The sequence below is a fragment of the Arachis ipaensis genome, chromosome B05, assembly GCF_000816755.2.
Source record: "Arachis ipaensis cultivar K30076 chromosome B05, Araip1.1, whole genome shotgun sequence".
In the NCBI taxonomy this organism is placed as follows: Eukaryota; Viridiplantae; Streptophyta; class Magnoliopsida; order Fabales; family Fabaceae; genus Arachis; species Arachis ipaensis.
The window spans coordinates 143987972-144004612 of NC_029789.2; the positions used below are offsets into that span (position 1 = coordinate 143987972).

At 41.9% G+C, this 16641-nt stretch overlaps 1 pseudogene; it reads left to right on the top strand.

Moving 5' to 3' along the window:
• LOC107644652 lies at positions 8686–11051 on the top strand (annotated as a pseudogene).

Consider the following 16641-nt stretch of genomic DNA (forward strand, 5'->3'; position numbering starts at 1 on the left):
GAACACCTCACGGCCTTTGAGGCCAGGATGAACCTAGAAGGAGTAGGAGACGAGGTAAGGTGCCGCGCCTTCCCGGTCACTTTGGCGGGACCCGCAATACGGTGGTTCAATAACCTCCCGCAGGGCTCAGTGACCGGTTTCGCAGACATCAGCCATGCCTTTTTAGCCCAATTCATGACCAGGATCGCCAAAGCAAAGCACCCAATCAATCTGCTGGGGGTGACTCAGAGACCCGGCGAGACGACCAGGAATTACCTGGTTCGGTTCAATAATGAATGCTTGGAGATTGACAGACTGACGGACTCAGTAGCAAGTTTGTGCCTGACAAACGGACTCCTGAACGAGGACTTCAGAAAGCACCTTACCACGAAACCAGTCTGGACAATGCAGGAGATCCAGTATGTAGCGAGAGAGTACATCAATGACGAAGAAGTCAGCCGGGTCGTGGCTGCCAACAAACGGCAGCCCCCTCACAACCAAACCCGGCATCAGGAGAGTGGTGAAAGACCAAGGGAACACGCCAAAGACGGCGGTGCAAACAAGATGCCAAGGCCATTCCCCCGAGTCGGGAAGTTCACAAACTACACCCCCCTCACGGCACCGATCATGGAGGTCTACCAACAGATAGCCGAGAAGGGAATACTATCGAAGCCACGACCTCTGAAGGACCGAACAGGGGGAAACAAAAGCCTTTACTGTGAATATCACAAGGGACACGGGCACAAGACCCAAGACTGTTTCGACCTAAAGGATGCACTGGAGCAAGCAATAAGGGACGGGAAGTTCGCCGAATTCTCCCACCTCATAAGAGAGCCGAGGAGACGAAATCGCGACAGAGAGGATGAGGACAGGTCCCGGGCGACAAAGCAACGTCAAGAACCGGAAGGAGACGACCACGGTCTCACGGTGGTGAACGTGGTAACGGCGAGGAATTCGGCCCCGAGGTCGAAATCGGCACAGAAGAAAGACGCCAAAGTCCGGCCGTCTCCTCTTCATCTACAAGAAGTTCCCGGAGGCTCCCGTCCATCTCCTTTGGTCCCGAGGACCAATGGTTTGACGAGGTACCGGAGAGTCCCCCCATGGTCATCACGGCCAGGGTCGGAACCGGCCTCGTCAAACGGATCCTCGTCGATACAGGGGCGGATTCGAACATCATGTTCCGCAACGTATTTGACGCCCTGGGGCTGCGTGACACCGACCTAGCGACCCACCAGCACGGTGTGGTAGGGTTGGGAGACCATTTCATCAAGCCGGATGGGATCATCTCCCTCCCGACCTCGGTGGGACAAGGATAGGGACGGAGGACGGTAATGGCAAAATTTGTGGTCTTGCGAGATTCCACACCTTACAACATCATTCTGGGGAGAAAAACCATCAACGACCTTGGCGCGGCGATCAGCACGAAACTGCTTGTAATGAAGTTTGTTACTGATGACGGATCTATAGGATCCATCAAAGGAGACCTGGAAACGGCAGTCGCCTGCGACCACGCCAGCCTCTCCTTGAGAAAAAAGTCTAAAGAAGCATCAGGGGTTTTTCTAGCCGACCTGGACGCCAGAATAGATGACAAACCCAGACCCGAGCCATAGGGGGACCTGGAAAAATTTAAGTTCGGGGACACGGAGGAGAAGTTCATGTTCATAAACAGAAATCTCCCCCATGGATTGAAGGGACCTTTGATAGAGATGATCAGAGCCAATGCCGATTTGTTCGCTTGGACACCGGCCGACATGCCGGGAATAGATCCCCAACTCATGTTGCACTGTCTGGCCGTCAAGCCGGAAGCCCAACCAGTGGCCCAAAGAAGGAGGAAGATGTCGCAGGAAAGGGCAGAGGAGGTGGCCAGGCAGACGGCCAGCCTCCTCGAAGCGGGGTTCATCCGAGAGCTAGACTACTCGACTTGGCTATCGAACGTGGTCTTGGTGAAAAAGCACAATGGGAGGTGGAGAATGTGTGTGGACTACTCCGACCTCAACAAGGCATGCCCCAAGGACTGCTATCTCCTCCCCAACATCGACGCACTTGTCGACGTGGCGGCGGGATACCGGTATCTGAGCTTCATGGATGCTTACTCTGAGTACAATCAGATATCGATGCACCAACCCGACGAAGACAAAATGGCGTTCATAACGCCTGGAGGGATCTATTGCTACAAGGTGATGCCGTTTGGCTTGAAAAACACTGGCGCCACGTACCAGAGGCTGATGAACAAGATATTCAGCGAGCTCATAGGCAAGACAGTGGAAGTCTACGTGGATGACATCCTTGCGAAAACCACACGACCCGACGATCTCCTAAGCGACCTAGGGGGCGTGTTCGCGTCCCTCCGACAAAACGGCATGAGGCTCAACCCGCTCAAATGCGCCTTTGCCATGGAAGTCGGAAAGTTCCTAGGGTTCATGATAACCCAAAGAGGGGTAGAAGCCAACCCTGAGAAATGCCAAGCGATTCTCCAGATGAAGAGCTCGGGTTGTATCAAAGACGTACAGCGATTGGCAGGAAGGCTGACGGCGTTTTCCCGTTTTCTCGGTGCATCGGCAGCAAAAGCCCTGCCCTTTTTCAATCTGATGAAAAAAGGGATAGCGTTCGAATGGACTCCTGCGTGTGAGAAAGCGTTCAACCACTTCAAAGAGATCCTAGCATCACCTCCGGTGCTCGGGAAGCCAATGGCCGGAGAACCACTCTACCTCTACTTGGCCGTAACGGAGGAAGCGCTTGCAGCAGTGCTGGTACGAGAGGAAGGGAAGGCTCAGCAACCAATCTACTTTGTAAGCAGGGCGTTACAAGGAGCAGAGCTGAGGTATAGCAAATTGGAGAAACTGGCGCTAGCACTCCTAACCTCCTCCCGAAGGCTGAGGCAATACTTCCAGAGCCACCGTGTTGTCGTGAAAACGGACCAAGCAATTCGCCAAGTACTCCAAAAGCCTAATTTGGCAGGAAAGATGATGACTTGGGCCATCGAGCTCTCCCAATATGATTTGCAGTACGAGCCCCGACATGCAATCAAGGCCCAGGCAATGGCAGATTTCCTAGTGGAGGTAACAGGCGATCCCCCAGAGGGAACGGGCACACGGTTGAGGCTCCATATGGACGGGGCCTCCAACCAGATGTCCGGGGGCACCGGGGTCATCTTAGAAAGCCCAGCCGGGGTCGTATACTAGCAATCGACCAAGTTCGAATTCCCCGAATCAAACAACCAAGCGGAATATGAAGCCCTCTTAGGAGGACTGACCCTAGCCCAGGAAGTCGGGGCGACAAGGTTGGAAGTGTGCAGCGACTCACAGGTCGTCACCTCACAAGTGAACGGAAGCTATCAAGCAAGAGACCCGTTGCTGCAAAGGTATTTGGAAAAGGTTAGAGAATTGACCAGGCAATTCCAGGAAGTCACGGTCCAACACATTCCAAGGGAAAAGAACACACGGGCGGACCTCCTATCTAAACTAGCAAGCACAAAACCGGGAGCGGGCAACCGGTCCCTCATCCAGGGCATGGTAAAGGAGCCAACGGTTGCCCTCCATTTGACGGAATCAAGCCCCTCCTGGTTGGACCCATCACAAACTTCCTGGAATATGGCAAACTACCTGATGACGAGAAGACAACCAAAGCGTTGAGAAGGGAGGCAGCCAAATATGCAATCATACAAGGACAACTGTTCAGAAAGGAATTTAGCCAACCCCTTTTGAAGTGCTTGCACCCCGACCAGACGGACTACGTACTTAGAGAAGTCCACGAGGGTTGCTACGGCCACCACATCGGAGGCAAAGCCCTAGCAAGGAAGCTCATCCGAGCTGGGTATTACTGGCCATCAATGATGAAAGACTCCAGGGAATTTGTCAGAAAATGCGTCAAGAAGTTCACGGAATTCCTCACCGGCCTGGGGATAAAACAAAAATTTTCCTCAGTTGAACATCCCCAGACGAATGGACAAGTGGAGTCCGCAAACAAAGTCATCCTACTAGGCCTCAAGAAGCGCTTAGACAACAAGAAAGGCGCATGAGCCGACGAGCTCGCTTCGGTCCTCTGGTCCTACCGGACAACCGAGCAAAGCTCCACGGGAGAAACCCCCATTCGCCTAACATACGGGGTCGACACGGTGATACCTGTGGAAATCGGCGAACCGAGTCCACGACTTCTTCACGCAGGAGTAGACGAAGCAGTGGAAAAAGACCTGGTGGACGAGACCAGAGAGATGGCCCACTTGTCAGAAACAGCACTGAAACAAAGAATAGCTCTGCGCTACAATACTAAAGTCCTCAGGAGGGAATTTGAGGAAAGAGACCTCGTCCTGCGACGCAACGACGTCGGTTTACCGATCCCAAGAGAAGGAAAGCTGGTGGCAAAATGGGAAGGTCCCTACAGGATCAAAGAAGTGCTCGGCAAAGGTGCCTACAAGCTGGAGAGACTCGACGGCAAAGGAATTCCAAGAACATGGAATGTAGGTAACCTAAGGAGATTCTATTCGTAGCTTGGGCACACAGGCCAAGCGGCCTGACGAGCCAATAGATGCTTACTCTATTTACGTGTTAATTCTTAGCTATTTATCTTTATCAAGTACCTGCCATGTTCACGAATTTGTCTGGCTAACGACTAATTTTTACTTGTTTAAATTCTTTTATCTACTATTCTCCAATACGTATTCCACACAATCGCGTTCCTCAACGGCAACCCGGGACTGATCACCCCGGGAGCCAGTCGGATCATAGCCATGACTAACGGCCGCGATAACACGACCAAGACGGTTCCAACTGTTACCAACATAAACAGCAAAACAGACACAAACAATAAGTCCACACCAGAAAAACAGTAACAAAACATAGGTGCTACTAAATAAACAGAATAAAGGCGATAATAAGGGCCGACCAGGCGACCACTAAAAAGTAGCAAAGGTCTCAACAGTTATAACAAGTATCTTACAAAGCCACACAAAAACACAAAGTTGCAAGAGCTCATTTTCGAGGCATATCGACAATCTTGCCGTCCTGAATCGTCTTGAAAACCCCAATCGCGGAGGTGTCAAAATCGGGAGCTATGATCTTCACCTGAGCGTTGAGAGCCTCCTCAGTCATGAAGATCGCATTCCTTCCCTGTTCCTTAGTCGCCTTATGCTTCCTCTTGAGCTCTTCGACCTCAGCCTGAGCGGCTCTAGCCGACGACACGGCCTGGTCACGCTCCTCCTCCAAGGCCGCCAACCGACCCTGAACGGCATTCATCTGGCTCTCAAGAGTCATCTCCCGCTCGACCAAATGGGACAAGGACTCATCGAAAACTTTCAACTTTTTCTCAGCAGAGGCAGCTTTCTCCTCAGCAGCCTTGAGCTTCTCCCCTGCCTCGGACAGCTGCCCCTGGAGCGACTCGACTTGAACTTTGAAGTCGTTATTGGTCTTGGCAGAAGATTCAAGTCTCCTTCGAAGTGCCTGCATCCCCGACAACTCGAACTCGGCTTTCCGAGCTATCACAGCTCCGTGGAGCAGAGTACGATACATCCACCTCGCCTGGCCCGTCAAATCGGTACCATGGAAGTGGTCCTCCGTGCCAGGGATCAGCTGGGAGTCAAGGAAGATGGCAGCATCAAAATTCTTCTCCATAACGGTAAGGGTTCCTTCTGGGCTGGAGGATGCCCTTCGCCTCTTAGGAGTAGGGATGAACGTCAAATCATCATCCTCCTGACGAGAAGAGGACGAGTGCCCAACGACGGCTGCCTCCTCGAGAACGGGAGAAGTTCGTGCCCCGACTGGATCCTTGACAGACGTCTCGGCATCCCGAGGAGAAGGCACGGCTCGTTTCTCCTCCTCGGTAGGGCCCTCCGACTTTCCGACATCCTCCTCGTCAGCCTTCTCCTCATCGCTATCCTCCAAGAAGGTCTTGACTAAATTTTCGAGTCCGGTCACCAAAGCAGACATTTCCACTATAATAGAGAAACAAATACGTTAGTCGTGAAGTCGGGAAGAGCAAATTAAATAACAAGTAATACAAAAGTACAAGACAAAATAGCTCACAAATATAACTCCTGGCGGACTCCCGTTCGCCCATAAGGAGGTGGGGGTTCACGGGGTTCTTTCCAAAAAGAGCAAACAGCACATCAGCAATCCTCTTATTTACATGGGACATTCCCTTGTAGGTCACCTTAATGAAAGAATTAGACCCCGCCCCGAAGCTCCAATAAGTCGGGATGAGGCGTTCCCCCTCTAACGATAACCAAAAAGGATGGCGACCTTCAACGGGACGAACTTTGAAGAATTTGTCCTTGAACCCATGATAAGAGTCCTCGAACAGGCCAAATATCCTCCGGCCTTGGGCAGACCGGAAGGACAGGAACCCTTTCCTCACCTTCCCTTGTTTGGAGGGGTTGGTAAGGTTGAAGAAGAAGAGGAAGACATCTACTGACACCGGCAGCTCGAGATATTCACAAACCATCTCGAAACAGCGGATAGAAGCCCAGCTGTTCAGATGGAGCTGCGACCGCGACACGGATATCCGATTAAGAAGCGACATCTGAAAATCGGAAAATGGTAGACGAACGCCAACCTGGGTGAACATGGCTTTGTAAAACCAAATCCAGTCGGCGACCCAGGGAGAACGAAAATTAATCTCATACAATCACTCGTTGGGGGCAAGAACGAAGGTCTCATAATTGGCCTCCTCATCTATCCCCCCGCACAGGTACCCGGCTTGCCGAAACTCCGTCAACTCCTCCAGATCCATCTGGTTCGGCGAGTCCTTCACATCTGAGGTCACCCAGGCGTAGGGGTCATAGTTCGCGGCGGAAACAGAAGCCCGGGAGATGACGCGAGGCATACCTACAGTAGGGGTACCACTCCATTAGTCTATAAGGTCGGGAGTCCGAAAAAAACCCAGAAACTATGTCCATCATATTCAACGGTTAAGATCAAGCATGGCCAAAGCTACACCTATTACGCAAGCCACCTAAAAACCTACCCTGGAATGGTACCCCTCCCCTAACACATCTACTTAGCACTAAAAGGTCATCTAGCAACAAAAACCAAACAAGACAGCAAGAACACAGCAAATACAAACAACAAGCGTACAACAACGAGGCAGAAAAGAGAGAGGTCCAAGGATTATCTGAATCTGTTGCGAAAACTAAGAAGGATGAAGGGAAGATGCACGAGGATACTGCAACAACGCTCTGAAATTTTCGAAAGAAGAAGAGGGAGATAGCAGGGAGATGGAAGAAACAGGAGTGTAAAGGGGAAAAAGTTGAGGCAAACTATTTAAAACTGCCACTCAGGAAGCGCGAAAGACTTGGGGGCAAAATAGTATTTGCGCATGGGGTTTTGCAACCCATTATGAGCATTTAATGCTCAACGCAAAGAACGAAGCGACGAACGGTTGCCTCAACAACCAAGAGACATGCGCGTAGGGGGCATGTCCCTTCCACGGGCGGCCGACCTGACGACGATGCATGGAACATGAAGTAACACGCCACTAATAGCTCCCACGACTATTAGTGGCGCGTGGGGGCACTGTTATGACCTGGCCCAAACCCTCCATGGGTCGGCCCGACCCGAGCGCCACCCGACCCGGACGATCAAGGGTGAGGCGCCCCGCAACCGACCCGGACACGCGTCCCAGACAGCTCACTTACAGCTGTGGGAGAACGTCTCGAAAAAAGTGGGTCTGTCCTTGTAGGGCCCACCTCTGACACAGTATATAAGGGGAAGGTTTTACCCTTCTCCCAAGGTACGTCACACATCCCTCCCCCCCCCCCCCTTTTCGCCTGCACATTACTGACTAGAGCGTCGGAGTGTCTTTGCAGGTGACACCCCCTCTCTACAAGAAGTGCTCGAGATCCCGCCTACACCAGACCGGCAGTTCACGACGAGGCGAGACCCCATTACCAACCAGTATACCAACCCGATCCGTCCGGTACCCGACCTACCGAACACGATTTTTTTTTGTTTAAAGCAAGTTCGCTGCACCCCCGGCGAACTCTATAAAAATTATAGAGTTGGCTTTACCCAGTGAACTCTCTTCAAATTTTTTGAATCCTACGTTTTTTAATCCATTTTAATCTATTGTCATCATCTCCAAATAGTATATAGATCTACAAACAATATATAGGAGTACACACAAAAATACACAGACAACAAGCATAATTTTTTCAAGAATTTTTTTAATTATAAATTAAAAAAATAAGCCATATTTAATAATGACAACTATTATCATCGTCTTCAGAAATACACAGATTTTTTCAAAATAAAATACGACTTATAATTAAAAAATTCTTGTTAAATATAACTTATTCCAGTATATCTGTGTATTTCTGGAGACGATGATAATGTTTTTCATTGTTAAATATGACTTATTTTTTAATTTATAATTAAAATTTTTTTTGAAAAAGCCTGCTTGTTATTTGTATATTTTTGTGTACTCCTATATACTATTTATAGATCTATATACTATTTGGAGATGATAATAATAGATTAAAAATGTGAAATTAAAAAAAAATTTTAAAAAGAGTTCGTCGGAGTAAGATGAACTCTATAATTTTTATAGACTTTGTCAGGGTGTGAAGAACTTGCTTTAAATAAAAAAAAAAATTGTATCTGGCAAATTAAAGTTAAGAAATATGATTTTTTTTTTATGACTGACAAAAATCCACCTAAAACGAGCCAAATTACAAACCCATCAATAGCCCACTCCACTCCCACCCCTTTTTGCCACCCAAAGGAGGAAGAGCATTGACACTAAATTTGGCTTAGACTTCTTCTATAAATCTCTCTTCTCACTGGTTAATGGAGATTTTGTCATCCTAATCCCTCTTAAAAGAGGTATTATAGTTTTTTTCTCTTTGCTAGTATTATGAGTACTCTCTGGGTATGGAAAACAAGTTTTATGTTAGAAAGAAATAAGACTCTTTAAGAAGAGAAAATCCCTAAATTTGTTCGAGTAAAAAAAAAGTTGGGATCTTTTCGAAAATGCTTATCCGATGGTATTTTCTGATTCATCCCTTCATAAAAATTGAATTCGGATGGTTCAGTCAACAAAGAAGGGAGAAGATTTATTACATGTTTTAGTGCTAACCTAGAATATTCTTATGTGAGTTTTGCGGAACTCTAGGGTGTTCTTCGCACTGCGTTCTTCACTCATCAATGATGTTGCGTTCATCAACAAAAGCTTCTCTGCGCTTCTTTCGGCAGCAATCTGAATCTCAATTTCGTACTCTTTCTCATCCCAAACCTTTCCTTTTTCCCATTACTCTCTCTTATACCACTGATATTGATGCCATCAAGGACAGACACCATCTCCTATATTCTATTAGGAATCTCCAAAACCTTGACTCTGCTTTGCATCTCTTTCACAAGATGGTTTCCATGAACCCTTTGCCATCTGTGAAGGACTTTACCTTTTTGTTTAGCTCTATTGTTAAGATGAAGCATTACACAGCTGCCATTTCGGTAATCAAATACTTGTTCTCCTTAGGACTCAAATCTGATATCTATATACTCAATATTGTTGTCAATTGTCTGTGCCGTTTGAATCACACTCCCTTTGCTTTCTCTGCGGTGGGGATGATGTTCAAATTCGGGTTGGAGCCCGATGTGGTCACATTTAACACCATTGTTAATGGTCTTTGTATTGAAGGCAATGTGGTTTATGCTATTTGGTTTGTTGATCACATGGATAACTTGGGATATCAACCCAACGGCCACACATTTGGAGCAATTATAAATGGATTGTGCAAGATGGGCAACATCCCTGCTGCCATTGCCATTCTAAGGAACACGGAAACAGGAAAGTGCAAACAAAGTGTTGATGTTGCGGGTTATACCGCAATTGTGGATAGTCTTTGCAAGGATGGGCTGCTATCTGAGGCTTTGAGTCTATTCTCCGAAATGACAACGAAAGGTCTTCAACCCGATACTATCACTTACAATTGCTTGATTCATGGACTATGTACTTTCAGCATATGGCAGGAGGCTGCGTCTTTACTGAGCGAGAGGAAACAAAAGGGAATTATGCCGGATACGCATACTTTTAATATTTTAATGGATGCAGGGAAAGATTTCAAGTGCTAGAGCCATACTCGGTCAAATGGTTCGAATGGGAGAGGAGCCTACTGTTGTCACCTATAACTCAATGATTGCTGGTTATTGTTCCCAAAATCAAATGGAGGAGGCCATGAAAGTATTTGATTTGATGGTACACAAGGGATGCCTACCAGACGTCAACACTTATACTTCATTAATCCATGGATGGTGCAAGATCAAAAGGATTTATAAGGCTATTTATCTCTTGGATGAAATGATCAATAATGGTTTAAATCTGGACGTTGTGACTTGGAATACTCTTATCTATGGATTTTGCAAAGTGGGTAAACCATTAACTGCTAAAGAATTGTTTTTTACAATGCACAAATTTGGTCAATATCCTAATCTATTCAGCTGTGCCATTATATTGGATGGCCTATTCAAATGTCATTTGTTTTCTGATGCAATATCATTATTGAGAGAAATGGAGAAGAATAATTTGGATCTTAATATTGTAACTTACAGTGTGGTGCTCCGTGGGATGTGCCATGCCGGAAAACTAAATGATGCACTAGAACTCTTCTCTTGTCTGCCAGCAAAAGTCTTGAAACCTGATGTATATACTTATACAATAATGATCCAAGGTCTATGTGGGGAAGGACTCCTGATTGATGCTGAAGAGATGCTGATGAACATGGAAGAGCATGACTGCTTGCCAGATAGCTGCACATATAACGTCTTCATCCAAGGATTACTACGAAGAAATCATCCAAGGATTACTACGAAGAAATGCTGTTCTGAAGTCAATAAAATATTTCCAGATTATGAAAGACAAAGGTTTTGCAGCAGATGCTAGAACCATGGAATTGCTTGTAGGTTGCCTCTCTACGCACAAAGGAGAGAATCATTTTCAAAAATTTGTGCAGAAAATTGTTTGAATATATCAAGATAACCTAAAATTGTTTAAATATATCAATATAACCTCTTAGTTCTTTATTTGAATTGAGAATTTGATGTTGTGTAGAAATTGATACTTCCATGCTGCTTTTTGTTTTCAAATTAGACCCAGCAGAGTAAGAATCTCCTCATATTATAAATAAAATTGTAAATATAATAATAAAATAATAATATTATAGTATATTGTGCGATTTGGATTGATTAGATCCATTTTGAAAAGTTGATCTGAATTTCAATCCATTTCTTACGTTTTGCAAAAATAGAATAAAATCAAATCTAAATTAATGCAGTTTCAGTTTTTTGTTTGGATTAAATTAGATGAGTGATTTAATTTAAATCGATTTAAATTTGAACACTAAAAAAAATATTTTTGTCTAAAAAACACACAAACAGACACAAAAAAGTATTCTCATTGATATCATATGTTTTTGTGCTACCCAAGTTTTAATCTAATTTTTAATATTTCTTGAACATAAATATTTGGCCAAGTTCAATTAGGCATAATAACTACTTTGTTTCCATTTGTAAAACAAATAATAAATGTAACCACTTATTTATGCTAATGTTATTTTGTAGTTTTCTTCTAATTGCAAGAATATATTTTCTTTGCAAAAGAGCTTTTCAGGGGATATTAAAAATATTAAAAACAATATATTGTTATTCATATATACATAAAAATATCAAAATAATACTAAAAAGAGAAATAAAATTGTATTTATATTTGTAACAACTAAAAGTTCAAAAATTAAAAGAGTATAATATATCAATTATGGTATCACGCAATTAATTTATTCATTTAAATATAGTTTAAAATAAATACAAACATGTTAACAAAGATTACTTTTTAAGCACATATTAAATATATTATGAAATTATATAATGATTTCACAATATTTATGTTCCTATAAAAATATAATTGATACAATAAAATAATTATTTAAAATTTAATTCAAATTATAATATTCTCGATTTAAATAATATTTTAAGTAACCTCTTAGACTAAATTTAGCTTAGACTTGTTCCATAAACCTCTCTTTCATTTGTTGATGGAGATTTTGACCTCCTAATCCCTTTTAAAAGCGGTGTCGTGGACTCTTCTCTTTGCTAGAATTATGAGTACTCTTTGTTGATGGAAACAAGATTTAGAATTTGTTCGGACACCATTAAATAATAAAAAAGAGAATTTTTTTAATAATTTTTTTTAATTTTTTATTATGTTTAATAAATTTTTAATAATAAAAGTAAAAACACTAAAAAAGATCTGAATTTGCTCGAGTAAAAAAAAAGTTGGGACCTTTGAGAAAATTCCTATTCGATGTGGTATTCTCTGATTCATGCTTCATAAAAATTCAATTCGAATGGTTCGGTCAACAAAAAAGGGAGAAGATTTAGTGCTAACCTAAGATATTGCTGTGAGTTTTGCGGATGTATGGTTGCGTTTGTTTCTAAGAACAAGATAAAATAAGCATTGAGAATAAAATATAAAGAATAGATTTATCCTGTTTTTAAATTAAGAATTTTAAGTAGGAAGGTATTGAGTTTGAATTTGAGGAGAGCCCCTTTTGGCTAAGGACTTCCAAGTCATTTTAAGCTAAAATACAGGAATAAAGGTTGCGTTCACTGAGAATATGATAGGACAAGATATTGATGGACAGAGACACAAAATTTTGTGTTCTTGTATTCTGTTTAGTAATAAATTAGAACAAATTATAAAAATTTAATTTATTTTTATTTTTTTTATTAAAAAATTTGAGATAAAAAATATAATTATAAAAAATTAATAAGAATAATAATAAAAAAATAAGTTATGTTCTTTGTCAATATTTTCGTGTCCTTTCTGTCAGGATGAATACAAAATACATTAATTCAGTGTTTCTGAATACATTGTCTCTGTTCATATCTCCTCTGACAAACATGATTTTATGTTTTCGTGTCCCTATCTCTATAAACAAACGTAGCCTATAAGATCATAGGATGTTCTTCTCGGCTTGGATCTGATACACAATCTAGGCTCTGCAAATGTGAAGATTGAAGTGGATTCAGTGGTGGCTGTCAAGCTATGCTCACAAGACTCGAATGAATTTCATACCCTTGCGGCGAGTGTGGTTGCTGCATTCTTCACTCATCAATCATGTTGCGTTCATCAACAAAAGCTTCTCTGATATCTATACACTCAACATTTCGTTAATCAAACACTTGTTCTCCTTACGACTCAAATTTGATATCTATACACTCAATATTGTTGTCAATTGTCTGTGCCGTCTGAATCACACTCCCTTTGCCTTCTCTGTGGTAGGGATGATGTTCAAAATTGGCTTGGAGCCGATGTAGTCACATTTAACAGGAGTTAAACCCCAAAATGGTTCCTGAGATTAGCGTTATGCACTAAAATCGTTCCTGAGATTCTAATTGCATCAATTACGTCCCTGAGATTGAAAAAAATGCACCATATTAGTCCCTGACCCATTTTCCATTAGCGACGTGATGACATGGTATGATGACGTGGACTGTAAGTGACACATGTCACTTCATGATTTGGCCACATGTAATGGTATAATGATGTGGTGATCAGTGACACGTGGCATGCTGACGTGAATGGTTGTGCCACGTGTCACAATGTTATTTGGCCATGTGTTCGTTTGTGTCACGTGTCGCAACAGTATTTGTCCACGTGTCATCCATTATATCGTCACTCTATATGCACCAAATTAGTCCCTCACTTTGCATTAAGTGACTCATTTTAATCCCTGGAATTGAATGTCGTGCACCAAACTAGTCCATTCACCAATTTTTTCTCATTTTTTTTAAATTTAAAATTTTAATATCTTGGATATTCAATTCTATTTTTTCATATATCGTTTAAATACAAGTGCTTTCATAAAAATTTTTAAGATTTTTGTTTTAATTATATAATTTTTTTAATAATTTAACATTAGTAAATTTTGTAATATATAAGTATGTTATTATAAAAAAATAATTATATGATTAATTAGACACATTTTTTTCATAAAAAAACATATTTTTAACAAGAAATTAATAATTAAAATAAACATTTTTTTTCTTATGAAATACACGTTTTCGTTATGTGTAAATGAGTTAGATTGAAGGCACTTCAAGCACCCTTACTACCATCTTTGACTTCTGCAATTTAGACGAAAGAGGCCGGAGATGGTAATGAGGGAAGCTTGAAATGCCTTCACGTCAACTCCAAGACGGCGGTTATTAGGGGTATCCGCAAGAAAAAAAATATTTTATAAAAGTACTGAAAGAGGTCGGAGATGGTAGTGAAGGTGCTTGAAAAACCTTCACGTCAACTCCAAATCGGCGGTTAGGGTATTCGCAAGAGGAAAAATATTTTATAAAAACGCTTTTATTTGAAGAACATGTGAAAAAATAGAATTGAAATTAATGCATTAAAAAATATTGAGAATTTTGAATAAAAAAAATGAGAAAAAACTGGTGAAGGGACTAGTTTGGTGCACGACATTTAATTTCAGGGACTAAAATGAGTCACTTAATGCAAAGTCAGGGACTAATTTAGTGCATATAGAATGATGACATAATGGATGACACGTGGACGAATACTGTTGCGACACATAGCACAGACGGACACGTGGCCAAATAACATTGTGACACGTAGCACAACCATCCACATCAGCATGCCACGTGTCACTGGTCACCACATCATCATACCATTACACGTGGCTAAATCATGAAGTGACACGTGTCACTTATAGTCCACGTCATCATGTCATGTCATCACGTCGTTAATGAAAAATGGATCAGGGACTAATATGGTGTATTTTTTTCAATCTCAGGGACGTAATTAGTGCAATTGGAATTTCAGGGACGATTTTAGTGCATAACGTCAATTTCAGGAACCATTTTGGAGTTTAACTCCATTTAACAGCATTGTTAATGGTCTTTGTATTGAAGGCACTGTGGATTATGCTACTTGGTTTCTTGACCACATGGATTACATGGGATATCAACCCAACGGCCACAAGAACGGAGCAATTATAAATGGATTGTGCAAGATGGAAACTCATATTTATACATTTTTTGGTGTGTTTCCAAGCTCCTCTTGAATACTTTACATATTTACTCGTATAAAGAAACTGGACATCTATTTAGCATAGATTCTCTCAATGTTATAACATACTCTTGAGGAACCAAGTACTCCTCTTCATAAATAAACATATAAAAGAAGAAATAGAGTATTTTTTTTTGTGCATCACTGAGGATGATTGCAATTTGTAAAGTCAGCTATCACCATATCTTTTTTTCTATTCAAATAAAAAGGAGAGGCAAAGGAAGTATACCAACTGCCCAAGATGCTACCCAAGCTTTATATAAATCCCACCATTCTTAAAACACAAATATCGAAGTTTTCTGCTGATCGGAGGTGAACTTCATGCTTGACTATCTCCCTCTCAATACTTCTCACCGCAATCCACGCAGCGAATATTCATAATCTAACAAAACAACGACACAGCAAACGACATTTCATTATTCCAAGCTTCATTCTCACGCAAAAAATAATGTCTGTGAATAAACCAATGTGAAGACACACTTAGAAACATCATAAATTCATAATTTACAACTCAAAACATTCATTCAAAGTTGAACAATTAATTGAAATAAGGTAAAGACAATACAAATTGATGTGCAACATTGTCAATCACTTTAACTCCAAACAAACTTTTAGTAACAGAAACCCAAACTCAAAACCAGCATCCAAATTTACAGAGAAAAACAACAGCTCTCATAAACCCATAAACCCGATCAAAAATACCAGTACCAACAACACAACAGACTAATAAGAGCCAGAAATTAAGAACAATTAGCAACAATAAATAATCACCATAAACCTTAAATTCAATAAATCTATCAACAAAAATTCAAAAACACTAAAACAGTAGATTCAAAAATTAAAATAACACTAAAACAGCAGCACCAACATAACAAATCTAATTTTAGCAGTAATTTCAACAACACAAAATCAACGATCAACAGAGCATTCAAAACAGATCAACAGGGCAAAAATGGAAAAAGTGAAAATGTGTGTAAGTGCCACTAACCTTCGACGGAGAGCAGGACGACAAAGAGACGACAGCGAGCGACGAGATGACAGCAACCAGCTCGAAGCCTCGAATAGAGAAGCCACCAATGGATGGACAACGTGCCGAGCTAGAACAAAGTCCGAGTTTGAGACAGGTGGAATGAGGAAGCTGAGAGCCGCCGACAACCACGGATGGCGGAACCGAGCAGAAAAAGCTAGGGTTTGGTTTAGGTTTTGTTTCTTCAAACTTCAGAGAGAATAAGGTCTTTGCATAGTTATAAGAATTGGACCGAATCAGTCCGACCAAAAAATCGGCAAATCAAAATCCTAATCAATCCGGTCTAATTCTCAAACTGTTAAAAGTTTAGAACCGGTCGAAGTCAGTAAGAAACGAATAAAACTGGTGAAAACCATCCAAAACCAGTAATAATCAGTAATAAGTTGGTTCAATCGAATTATTTCAAAAAAAATTCTAAAATATGGTTCAAATATGAATCTTCTTTGTGCTTACATATTCTCTTTGCCGCAAAACTATATTGTTTTTGTTCTTTATTATTTTAAATGCTAATTATTAATTATATAATAAAAATGTACAATAATTTTTTTAATTATTATTTTAAATTTATACTC